This window comes from Rousettus aegyptiacus, unplaced genomic scaffold (genome assembly GCF_014176215.1).
Source record: "Rousettus aegyptiacus isolate mRouAeg1 unplaced genomic scaffold, mRouAeg1.p scaffold_m13_p_13, whole genome shotgun sequence".
NCBI lineage: Eukaryota > Metazoa > Chordata > Mammalia > Chiroptera > Pteropodidae > Rousettus > Rousettus aegyptiacus.
In genome coordinates, this window is record NW_023416288.1 from 546,398 (window position 1) to 558,713 (window position 12,316).

Below are 12,316 nucleotides of genomic sequence, written 5' to 3' on the forward strand. Positions count from 1 at the left end.
ATGGCATTTTGGCCATCTTAACCATTTTCATGGCTTTAGCACCTGGCTACATACTGATAACTCCTAGATCCTTACCTTCAGTCTACTTCTCCAATTCCGTATTTTCAAATTTCTACTGAACACACCTAATTGGGTAGCCCTGCCAGCACCGAAGTTTCAATTATCTAAAACATATATGATAACTCCAAATGGCCAATCATATATAGTAAAAATTTTGTATCCATTCTCAAGTCCTTCCTCTATCCCAATATCTAATTGGTGACTGTTTTAGCTGACTACCCCTAGAAGCAGACTCACAGACAAGCATTTGAGTGCAATGAGTTTGTCTAGAGATAATCCAAGGAAGCATCAGTAGACGATGAAAACAAGATGCAAATTATTTTGGATACCTTAATGACTAAATTACCACTGTAGGCAATCAGGACTCAAACTCACTGGAGGCCTCTGGGAGACAACATAGAGAATGCTTCAGAGTCATTCTCCCTAAAATATATTCACTTACTTTCATCAGTCAATGGTTGAGGACTGCTCCTAGGGATTTTAACTCCCCAGCACTTCTGGCCTACCCCACAAGTGGGCTGAGTGAGCACCAGAAGCCAGAGATATTGCTCAGGCAAAGAGTTCCTGGTGCTTGCAGTAAGAACACTTTGGGTGAGCATGCAGGGGAAAGTGGGTGCTAATAGGACACAGGTGAAATACCAATGAGGTCTGCTACAGTCATCAAGTTCTAGTAATTCTGTGTGAGAAGAAGAGTGAAGGAAACACTGAAGATCATGCCAAAGCTTCTAGCTTAGATGGCTGGGTGGGTAGTGAAACCAACACATAAATAGGTACCATAGGAAGAAGAACAGCTTTGGAGAAAAGATGATGAGTTAAGTTCTTTGAATTTTTTTATGCCAGCTGGACATATCAGTTGAAATTTTCAACAGTTACTGTAAACACAGGTCTAGAGCTTAGAAACTCTAGACATGGACTTGAAAGTTTGATGGCATATGAATAGTGTTTGACATTTTAGGAATAGATGAATTTACTAAGGATAACACCTTAAAAAGTAGCTTTTACGGGAGAGTGAGAAGGAACTGTCATAGAGATTATACACTTCATATAGTCTCCGGCATGGAAGTCCCAATCACTGTTAATTTACTTTTGAGATATGTGGCCCTTTAGAAGAGGCTGTTGTACAAGTAGAAGCCCCAAATACTGCCACTTCCTCCAAACTGCTTCAGGCAAGGCTGACAACCAAACAGTGACATTTAAGGGGTCCTAAAATGACCCTCTGCCCCAACGTTTTTACTCTACCCAACCACTGCCCCAAGTTCTGGCCTGAAAGTTTCCCATTAAGAGATTTGTTCCTATTGTTCCTTTCCCAAACATTCTCTATTAGAACAAGCTATCGGTTGCTGGCTACAATTCTTCCTTTAGGGAAAAGAGGGTTCAAAAATTAACATCTGTTGAGCAGATGTTCTAAGCCCTGTGATAGAAGATATACATTATTTCTCCATTTGACTCTCACCCAAGTCCTGTGAACTGGTTTATCAGTAGATCTTCTAGATGACTCATGAAGAAATAAGGTCTTCAGATAGGTGGAGGGATTATTCTGGAGGATAGAATCTTCTCCTATTGGGCAGACCTAGCTAAGTGGAGGGTGGGGGGGGAGGTGAATGAATCAGAGTAAATGAGAAGTTGGACACCAGGTGAAAGGCATAGGCAGAAAGAAAAAAAGCCTAACTATATGAGAAATCAAAGATTTCCACCTGACACTCACTTTGGGTATGCATATAACCACTACAGTAATAGTAGTAACAACTCTAATAATAACCTGATTTTTTTTAGAGTCTGCAAGCTCTTTTTATCCATTCCTTTCTTCACTTGTCCAATAATCACTGAGGGCCCACTATGTGCTGGGCACTGTGCTAAAAACTGGAGAAACAATAAGGGACAAAACCAGAACCAGTCCCTGCCCTTCATGGAGTTTGGATCCTAATGAAACATGTTAACCAAACACTTCCATAAGGAAATAGAAAGGTGTAATTATGATAAGTGTTATGGTGATCTAAGAAAGGATTTAGACTAACTGTACAAGTAAGGGACAGAAGGCTTCCCTAAGAAAGCAATGCTTCAGCTAATATCCAAACAATGAGGAGTGTCCCAGGCAGTAAGCGTTACCATCATACTCATTTTACAGATAGGAAAGAATGCTGTGAGAATTGGACTGACAATTAGGAGACCTAAGTTCCAGACTTCACAGCTCTTCACCTTCTATGTAATCTAGCCTAAGCCATCTCTTAGGACCTTGCTTTCCCAAACTTTAAAATGAGGTGCTACAAGCTCCCTTCTAGCTATAAAGCTATTCTACTGAGTTGCAGAGTTGGCTTTCAGAGAACCACATCATCATCACAGTAGCTATTAGTGAGTCTTTGTTGCTCTGGGAACTGATGCCTGTTGGAACTCCCTTTATCTATTTAAGAAATTCATTACAGTGTGAGACCAGATTCCATTAGGAAACTCATGTGCCCCCTGACTCTCCTGGCCAGCAGAAGGTAGAGCAGACACAGAACCCAAGACAAGCAGATGTTCCCACAAGGAACTGAGTCAAAGGGGTGGCACAAACTGACAATTTAAATTCATTCCACTGGCGGTTCCAGTGGTTCCAATGGTAGCAATGGCAGTGTCCTAGTCAGACCCTTTCTGTGAGAAATCTCAGCTGGGGCCATTTAGCTTCCTGTCTGCTTCTCAAAATGTCACATTGGTTCTGTGGCATTATTAGCCTGCTAATAAACTTCTTTTTGTAAAAGTGAACCAGAGATTACTTCTCAGAGAGTACCTGGAATCCAATTTCATGATTGGTACACTATTATTTATTAAAAAGTTACTTAATTTTTTCTAACATTAATGAAAGTTTTATTCAAGAGATAATATTGAAAGAGTTGAATTCTAACAAAGGAAAAAGTTAATGGTTATCCTACAGTAAAAACTGGAACTGGGGACCATTTACAGCATATAAATAAACGCTACCTTTACACTTCTGAATAATGTCGTATTTCCTTCTTTGAGAGAGCCATGTCTTAACTTTTGCTGATAAGGCTTTGTGAATTGTTTTCAGAAATTTTAACGGTACACAGATACATAAAAATCCCTTTAAATGAACTACTTTAAAAAATCTCACACTGCAAAACAGTTATTAACACCACTTTTCAGGGAGGTAACAGAAGACAGTTTAAATAGCATACCTATTCATTCAGTCAGTAAGCAGCAAACTCTTGTGTGTCTCTGCTCTTTCCACAATTCCATGCTACATCCATTCACGCTGGACACAGTGCTAATTGGTAAAGAACAGAGTTCCTTGGATCTTTCTACTACCTCATAGTTTTGTGATGGAAAACTTTGTTTCTGGCATTGGCTTCCTTTGATTATTTAATCCAGGTTTACTAGGATTGAACTTTCCCATTGATAATGTGACAAACTAGCTCAAAAGATCTCAGAGTTATTGCCATACAGCCCTCTCCCTTGAATATTTTCTGGTTTTATTGAGGAAATTGTTGTACTTCATTTCCTAATCATCTCCTTTGTTCCTGACAAATTTCATTTTCTTAGATGATGCTTAAACAACAAAATTGTATCAACATGTTAACCTAAACGTTTGTGGTTGAGTAGGTAATAATGACTCACAGTATGTTAGAAGTAAACAGAATAATTTAAGAGTCAAGAGCCGCTAGAAAGGAGCAGTGAACTCTTATGTCACTCTGGTAACTTCTGAAAACGCAGGAAACTCCAAAAAGAAATATGTTGGGGCAGGGATGAAGGGATTTACTGTTTATGCTTCAAAATGATTCTAAATACAAAGATATTAGGCCACTGATGTGGATGTGTACCTACTAGGTACAAAATATTGTGCAGGACAATGTCAAAGGAATGCAAACTGCCTATGTAGTGACTCTGACGTGGATATTATTAGTATCATCATTTAGTGAGATGAAGTTACTTGTCTAAGCTCACAAATCAATTAAGTGATAAAGCTAGGACTCATAGCCAGGGTTTCTAATTCCAAGTGCATTACTCTTTCCATTAAATGTTTCTCATCTTCTAGCCATTTTAATGGATTTGAACCATAGTGTTGAGCTAGCTGTTCAACCAGCTAAAAAATCCTTGACAATTCTCAAATCTATAGCTGCCTAGATTATCTCTCTCTCTTACTGAAACTGAGATAAGAGGGACTAGAGATTTGGGTGTTATCTCTCAAGGCCACTTTCTGCCAGCAGGTGAAAGATTTTCTCTTCATTGTTTTTGTTCTCACAGAATTTAAACTTATTCAGGTGGAAATGGTACTTGGGGGGAAATGAGTTGGAAATACTCTTTACTTTGTCTCTTTCAGTGTAGTTCATTTAATGCTTCTAGTTAAGAAGAAATTCATCCTAACCATTAAGAAATTAGGGGAAAAAAAGAATGAAAAGACCAGAACACTTAGGATATGTGAATAAATAGACATTGAGGTGGGAGTGTTGTTGTTATATCCAAGGATGAAGAGAGCAAGAAATAATGTAGAGGAAATTGTGGTAGGCTATTAGAAAATTCATTAAGCAGGGAGGAACTGGATCTTGTTCTTAACACAACAGGGTATGAAAAGGGACATAGGGGCAGGTTTATAAATGACTTGATGTAATGGAATTAGATGAAGCACGTATGTGAGACATGTAACTACTGTAGAAATTTGGCTATTCTTATGACTAAGCGGATTCTCTGTTGTATTAAATAATATAATCATCATCTGCATAAATCGGGCATGTCCACGGGGCAAGTAGGTATTTTATTCATTTATTTGCTAGAAGTCAAGAAAAAAGATCCCCAAAGAGGAAACTTCTGCAATTCATTCTTTCTGCAGCTCCTAAAGAATTGCAAAATTTCCCTGTGTTGATACTGTTATATTTGATCATTATTGTTCTGACAAAATGAGCCTTAGTTTTTAGGCTAAAACATGCTCCTATCTAACATTTTTCTGGAAGCATGTGCAGCCAATTCTTTTAAGCTCAGCTTTTTAAAAAAAGACAATAACATCTCTCTTAAAAATGCCAAAATTCTATCCTAATTTAACAATTAATCAACAAATCAAGTGATACCCATATGATGTCTAGCACTGTATATAGTGCTGTGAGAAACAGAAAATTTTGTTATCCTTTTTAATTTTTATGGAAATTTTCAAACACACACAAGAGAAAAAAATATCATAATAAATCCCATATATCCATCACCCAGTTTCAGCAATGATCAACTCATAACCACTATTGTTTCACCGACATCACCACCTACATCCCTCCTCTTGTTTGATTTTAAAGCAAAACCCAGTAGTCATTGCATTTCATCCGTAACTGTTTCAGTGTATATCTCTAAAAGATAAGGATTTTTTAAACAAAGATTTTAAACTAGAACATAAAAATTATTCAATATAATCAAATATCCAGTCACTACTCAAATTTCCATTTAGGATTTGTCATTATGGACAATATTATTTACAGAGTTCTTCGTATATGTCAATCGGTGTGCCAAACACTTTATAAATAGTATGCAACTTAAACTTCACAATGACACTGTGAAAAAGCAAACATGTACATTTTACAGCATAAGGAAGTAAGGCTTAAAGATGTTAAGAAATTTTCTGTGGCCACTGCCTTTTGAAGGTGTACAATAGCAGGAGAAACAACCTACAGAAACAGAAAGCAGGAACAATTACAATAGATTAATGACATGTGAATACTAAGGATTTAAGGAAGGAGAAATTTATGCGTGTTGAAGCAGGAAGTAAAAAAAAAAAATCCTGGCAAATATAGGTCTGAGAATCTATAATACAAACTATTAAGACTTTCTGTACTCCAGTATGAAAGAGAATTCCAAAAGAAAGTCTCACAATACAGTTGAGGAGGTGTGTTGCCAGAAATGTCAAGGGCTCACAAATGACCAAAACCTATTCAATTGTTTATGTAGCTGCAATATGTGCTACAACCAACAGGTGGAAGCAACACACAAGCAATGTTAAATGTCATTAATTCTATCCTGATCTAACCAGTAATAATCCTCCCTTCAATTCTGAATTGCTCAAATATATTTAAGCGGATCTCTCAGTACTCACTGCTACCACTATAAATGTGATTTGGGGAACACAGAAGAAATAAAAGAGCCTGTAGGACAGTGTTTCTCAAAGCATGTTTTGTAGCCTTGCTAAAATGCTGACTGTGAAGACTTAGTACAAGAAATAAATGTAAGGATAGGGGAAAAAATGGCATAGATGATAGAGGCTTTGTTCACCCCTCTTGCAACTAAATCAAAGTTGTGACAGAAATACGGAGCAAACAGCAAGCAAAGTCACCTGGGATCTAAATGAATAGCACTACAACTAGGGAGAGAAATAAGAAATTACCCAGCAACAGAAGAAGGTAAGAGGGGGCGAAGACATGAGATTGCCTTGTGTGAGTGGCTGAATGGGACAGAGGCGGCAGCAGTGGTGGCCAGGCAGTGGGAGGCGCCTCTTAAAGCAGCTGTCTCTCTTGAGTGAATTTTGCGTTGACAGACTTGCTCACTCTGAGTACCAGCACCTTGTCAGCTGCTTGGGGGACACCAGGGACTTACAAGGGGACACTGAGTTATATGAGTGAAGGACAGAAGCGAGGCTCTCTCCTGGGTAGAAGTGCTGGCAGTATTCATTGTTCCTCTGTTGAATCCTCCTCCCTCCCAGTGTGAGGACACAGCACCGCCATTGCTGAGATGTCATCAAACTGGATAACAGAGGTCGCTCTGCCCAGAGGATTCCCTGAAACTCCACCTCCCCTAACTCGTGGTTTTACTCAAGCCACATCCAGTTGCGTCCTCTGAGAGTCCAGTGCTCTTTGCTGAGCCAACTCCAAGTCTCACACTGGTGGCAGCTGACTTCAGTTTCTAGCATGGCCTCTTGAAGCAACTATAAGCATAGATTGCTTGCTGAATCTTAACAGGTGGCCCCAGAGGGGCACAAGCTGAACCCCTCTCAGGACTGTGCCACTGTACACCTATCTACTATACAAAGCCACACTAAAAAAGACCAAGAGACTTAGGAGCTTTGCTTAGTATATAGAAACAGACACAGAAAGGCAGCTAAATGGGAAGACAAAGAAACAGAAAACATATGAGAGAATAGAACAGATATCCAGAAATAATGGAATCAAGCAATCTAACAGAGACAGAGTTCAAAAACTGGTTATAAAGATGCTCAATTAACTTAGGGAGTGTAGATGAACTCAATCAGAACTTTAATAAAGATAAAAAGCATAAGAATGGAAATGGAAATTATAAACAGGAACCAATCAGAAATGAAGAACACATTATCTGAGATCAAGAGTACACTAGAGGAAATCAACAGAGTGGATAAAGAAGAGGATTGAACCACCAATATAGAGAATGGGGAAGCCAAGGAAACTCAATCAGAATAGCAAGAAAAAAGAAGCCAAAACTATAATGATAATTTAAGGAGCCTATGGGACATAATTGAATGTAAGAATATCCATGCGATAGGGGTACCTGAAGAAAGACAAGAAGTTGAAGAGCTATTTGAAGAAATTATAATTAAAAATCTTCCCTCATCTGAATGAAATAGACATACAGCCCCAAGAAGCTCAGAGTCCAAAAAAAGATGAACCCAAAGTGGCCCACACCAAGACACATCATAATTAAAATGATGAAGTTTAAATACAAAGAGAGAATCTTAAAAGTAGCAAGAGAAGAGCAGTTAGTTATCTACAAGGGAGCACCCATAAGACTGGCAGCTGATTTCTCTAAAGAAACTATGCAGGACAGAAGGGCTTGACACAAAATATTCAAAGTAATGAAAACCCAGGATCTACAACCAAGAATACTTTAACCAGCAAAGCTATCATTTAGAGTTGAAGGACAGATAAAAAGCTTCTCAGATAAAAATAAGCTAAAAGAATTTATCACCATCAAATCATTATTACAGAAAATGTTGGATTTCATTAATTTAAAAACATGTATCAAAAACATGAATAAAGAAAGGTAGTAACTATATTCCTGTCAACAAGTACCTCAAATGGAAAAGAATTAAGTGCTCCAACCAAAAGATAGAATGGCTGAATGGATATGAAAACAAGCCCCTTACATATGCTGCCTAAAGAGACTCACTTCAGATTAAAAGATGTACACAGACTAAAAGGAGGAGGATGGAAAAAGATATTGCCTTGATAGATCTAGAGGGTACTGTGCTGAATGAAGTAAGTCAGATAAAGACAAATATCACATTATTTCACATATATGTGGAATCTAAAGAACAAAATAAGCAACAACAGCAACAAAAACAGAAACAAACTCATAGATACAGAAAATATTTTGAAGGTTACTAGAGAGGAGGAGGGTTGGGGAGATGGTGAAAAAGGACAAATGGATGGTTACAAAATAGTCATGGAGATATATAAAGTGTAGCATAAGGAAAATAGTTAACAATGTTGTAATAAATATGTAAGGGAGAAGAGGGGCACTAGATTTAGTGGGGTGACCGCTTTGTGAGTTATAAAGATCTTTAATCACTATGCTGTACAACTGAAATGAATGTATTACTGTATGCCAACTGTAATTGAAAGAAAAATTCACTGAATTGTACAATGTAAATATTAGCAACTAATTATCCATTATATTTCAATATAGCTATTTAAAAAAGGAGTTTATGTGGGAAATGAATACATAAGAGAAAAAAATAGTATTTTTCAAAAGCCTGCATTTTAGATAAGTTGAAGGAAATACATTAGATGTAAAACGAGTTTATAAAAAATTCTTCATATTTTTACAATTGAGAAAACTGAGGAGAAACCAAGCTTAGTTCATAGTGCAGTAATTATTTTTCACTTTAGGCCAATGAAGTAAGTCAAACAGAAAAAGGCAAATATCACATGATTTCATGTATGTGTGGAATCTAAAGAACAAAATAAACAATAACAGAAATAAATTCATTTTGAGGGCTACTAGATGGGAGGAGGTTAGAAGAGATGGTTAAAAAAGAGCAAAGGGATTAAGAAGTACAAATGGATAGCTACAAAAGAGACATAGAGATATACAGGGTAGCATAAGAAAAATAGTCAACAATGTTGTAATAAATATGTAAGAAGGAAGAGGGGTACTAGATTTAGTGGAGTGATCACTTTGTGAATTATGTAGATCTCTAATCACTATGCTGTACAACAGAAACTGGTATATTATTGTATGCTAACTATAATTGAAAAAAAACTAATTGAATTGTACAATGTAAATACAAGCAACTAATTGTCTATATTTCAATGAAGATGGGGACAAAATTATTAACCTACAAAAAAGTGAAAAGAAACACATGTAAAATATTTCATTAATAATATTTTCTATTGGTTAATGTTGAAACGATAAGTTTGAATATACTGGATTAAATAAAATATATCATTAAATTTAATTTCTCATGTTTAACTTTTTAAAATGCAGCTACTAGAATACATAAAGTTACATTTGTGTCTCATATTTGTGACTTCCACTATATTTTTATTGGACATCTCTGCTTCAAAGGTTAGAAGTAGAACATGTGACTCAAGCCTGAGCAATCAGACCAACACATTCTTATGATCACAGTGATTGGTTCAGGGACTTAGGACACAATTAGAAAGTGAAATTAACTCTTGTGCTCTTTTTTGCTTAAACTAGTTTGTGTTGGAATTTCTATCCCTTGCACCAGAAGATTCTTAATTCTTACCTCTTTGTATTTGACATTGGTGGTCTTTAGGAGCAAATTTCAGTCAAAAAGAGGTAAAGTTATAATTCAAGGATTGAAAACTGAGTGATAAGGAAATTTAGGCAAAAAAAATGCAAATATGACATTTTGTGGTAAAAAGAAAAAAAGGTCTGGGTCTACTTAAAGAAGAAATGGGTGAAGGGGAATGGGTTTTCTGTTCATTTGAGTGGATTTTATGTGTTTTGGTGAGGGGAGAACTGGAATATCCTCACTGCCTTATTTCCCTTAGCTTTGAGGTCAATGAGAGAATAGAGAACTTCTTTGATCACTCTCTTAGCTCTAACGTCTGGGCTTTCCTCACCCTAGGAGAGAGGTCTCTTGAAGTAGCCCAAGTAACAGACGGTAAATACTTGAGGGAGAGAGAAAAAGAAAGATTAAAAAAATAGTAAGAATACACAACTGAAGGGCTAATAGTTTACTAAAGGTAAGAGATAAAAAAGAGAAAGACAATAATAATACTCAGTTTCCTGATTTGGAGCACTTGGTTTGTGGTGATGTCTTTCACCAACAAGGGAGCATGGGCTAGAGGTCAGATATGACGGGGAATGAGGGAGTTTAGACATGCTAATTCATTTCTGTGTTCTCCAAGAACCATAGAAACTGGAGTGAAAGGCCTCATAACTTTTTCCTCCCAGTCACACTATGCTACAATTCCTTCTTGCTCTTCCCAAAGGGCTATTCCAAAAAGCCCTCTGCCTCTGGAGCTCTCTAGACAACAATCAGACACCAGTTTCCATGGTACAGGAAATCCCTCACCCTCAGGGGACACTCATCAAGCTCTCCTAAGAATGCTCAGCTAACCTGTAACCACAGCAGCATGAAGTAGACTGGATCTTTGGCTTCCCTGCCAGGGATCAATAAGTGAGTCTCCTCTTCCCGCAGGAACTTTGATCTCTGTGACGGATTTTCTTGGACACTCACAGAACTGCTGTGGCGTGAGTTAGGTGGGGAAGAACTTTTCCAATAGAAGAATGAACGCACCACACAATCTAGACTTCTACTCCCCCACAAATCATCTCCCCTTCCCCAGGCCTTTCCTTATTTAGAGTGTGAGCAGTGTAAGAGTGGAGGTTGATGGCAAAAGGTTTATGTTGGCTGCCTCTGATCACACTCATATACAATTATATACATATTTCCGTAAGTAGATTATATATGCATTGAAAGACATCTGGAAGGTTATTTACCAAAATACTAACATTAATACTACCCCCTCATAACTGTTTTTTAAAATTTCTCTTGGAACAAAGATTTAGATATAAACATGTAAAATGTATTAGAAAAGATATAGGTGAAAATATTCTTATGCTTTACATGATTTAAAAACTAAAATCATTTCTCCAACTCTTGCTCTGAGGTCTGTGCCCGAGAAACAGCAGCGCTCGCACCATCCAACCGACAGAGCCCTCGTTCTCCTCTCTTTGTGTGGCAGCAGCAGCAGCCGCCCAGCCCACCGCCACCCTCCGCAGTCACGTCCACCAGGTCCTCATCCTTATCCTCCTCCTACCGCAGGATGTTTGGCACCCTGGCACTACCAGTCGGCAGAACTCCAGCCAAAGCTGCTTGACCACATCCACCTGCACCTACGGCCGGCGCTGCGCTACAGCACCAGTGGTAGCCTCTTCTTCGCCTTGGCCTGGCAGCGTGTGGGCCACGGGCCCCTAAACTGTGCGCCTGCGGAGCGGTGTTCCAAGAGTGCGCGGCTGTAGGACTCGTACACTTCTCGCTGGCCCGCCATGAACGCTGAGTTCAGAACACATAGCACTAAAGAAAGAGAGGAGCTGAAGGGGCACTTTGCCAAGTACATGGACAAGATACACTTCCTGGAGCCACAGAACAAGATCCTGCTGACGGACCCCCACTGCCTCCGCCTCCTTACCAGTGTGATCCATGATTCGGCTCGCAGAGCACAGTGGGAGCGGAAGTCAACTGCTCCGGAGTCGCAGGGAGCGCGTGCGCGCTACCTTCTGGAGCCCGGGAGGCGGAAATGCGACCAGAGTGCCCCGGCTTTGGCCTCCCAGGGCTTCCTTCTCTCGCGTACACTACCCAACTCCTGTGACGGAGTCAGGCATACCAGCCGAGGGAGAAAGAGCGAGTACGCGAAGAGCTTCGATGTTGAGGTTGCTACGGCTTCCCCTCACGTACTTCAAGAGAAAGTAGCCTTTAACTGGAAAGAAGACCGACGGGAACCAGGGAGGGGGAGAGCGGTAGTAGCCGAGGGAATAAGCTCCGGGCAGGTAAGGCGGACGCCCGCCCTCGTAGGGCGTTGCCTTGTGGGACTTGTAGTGCACTGGAGCTCTGAAGCCAGCCAGGCCCACTGCGCAGGCTCGGTCGTTGGGCGGGTCCCACCACGGCGGGCGGAGTAACGGTTTGGAATCCCCCAGGTCTGCGAGCGACTGTCTCCTCCCCACCCCGGTCCAGGAAAAGTGTAAACACGCGCGCTACGGAAGGCGTCCTGCAGTGGGACGTTGCCCAGGGGATGACTGAGCTGTGTGAAGCTCCCTACAAGAGAGAAGGGTTCTATGCTTATTGTCT

General features: G+C 39.5%; 1 long non-coding RNA gene across 1 annotated transcript; it reads right to left on the reverse strand.

Moving 5' to 3' along the window:
- Window positions 1–10,134: 10,134 nt before the first annotated feature.
- LOC118610686 lies at window positions 10,135–11,763 on the reverse strand. Its single transcript, XR_004953881.1, has 2 exons — window positions 11,661–11,763; window positions 10,135–11,545 (listed from the first exon to the last, which is right to left on the reverse strand). It is a non-coding gene; the product is annotated as an uncharacterized LOC118610686 (long non-coding RNA).
- Window positions 11,764–12,316: the final 553 nt, after the last annotated feature.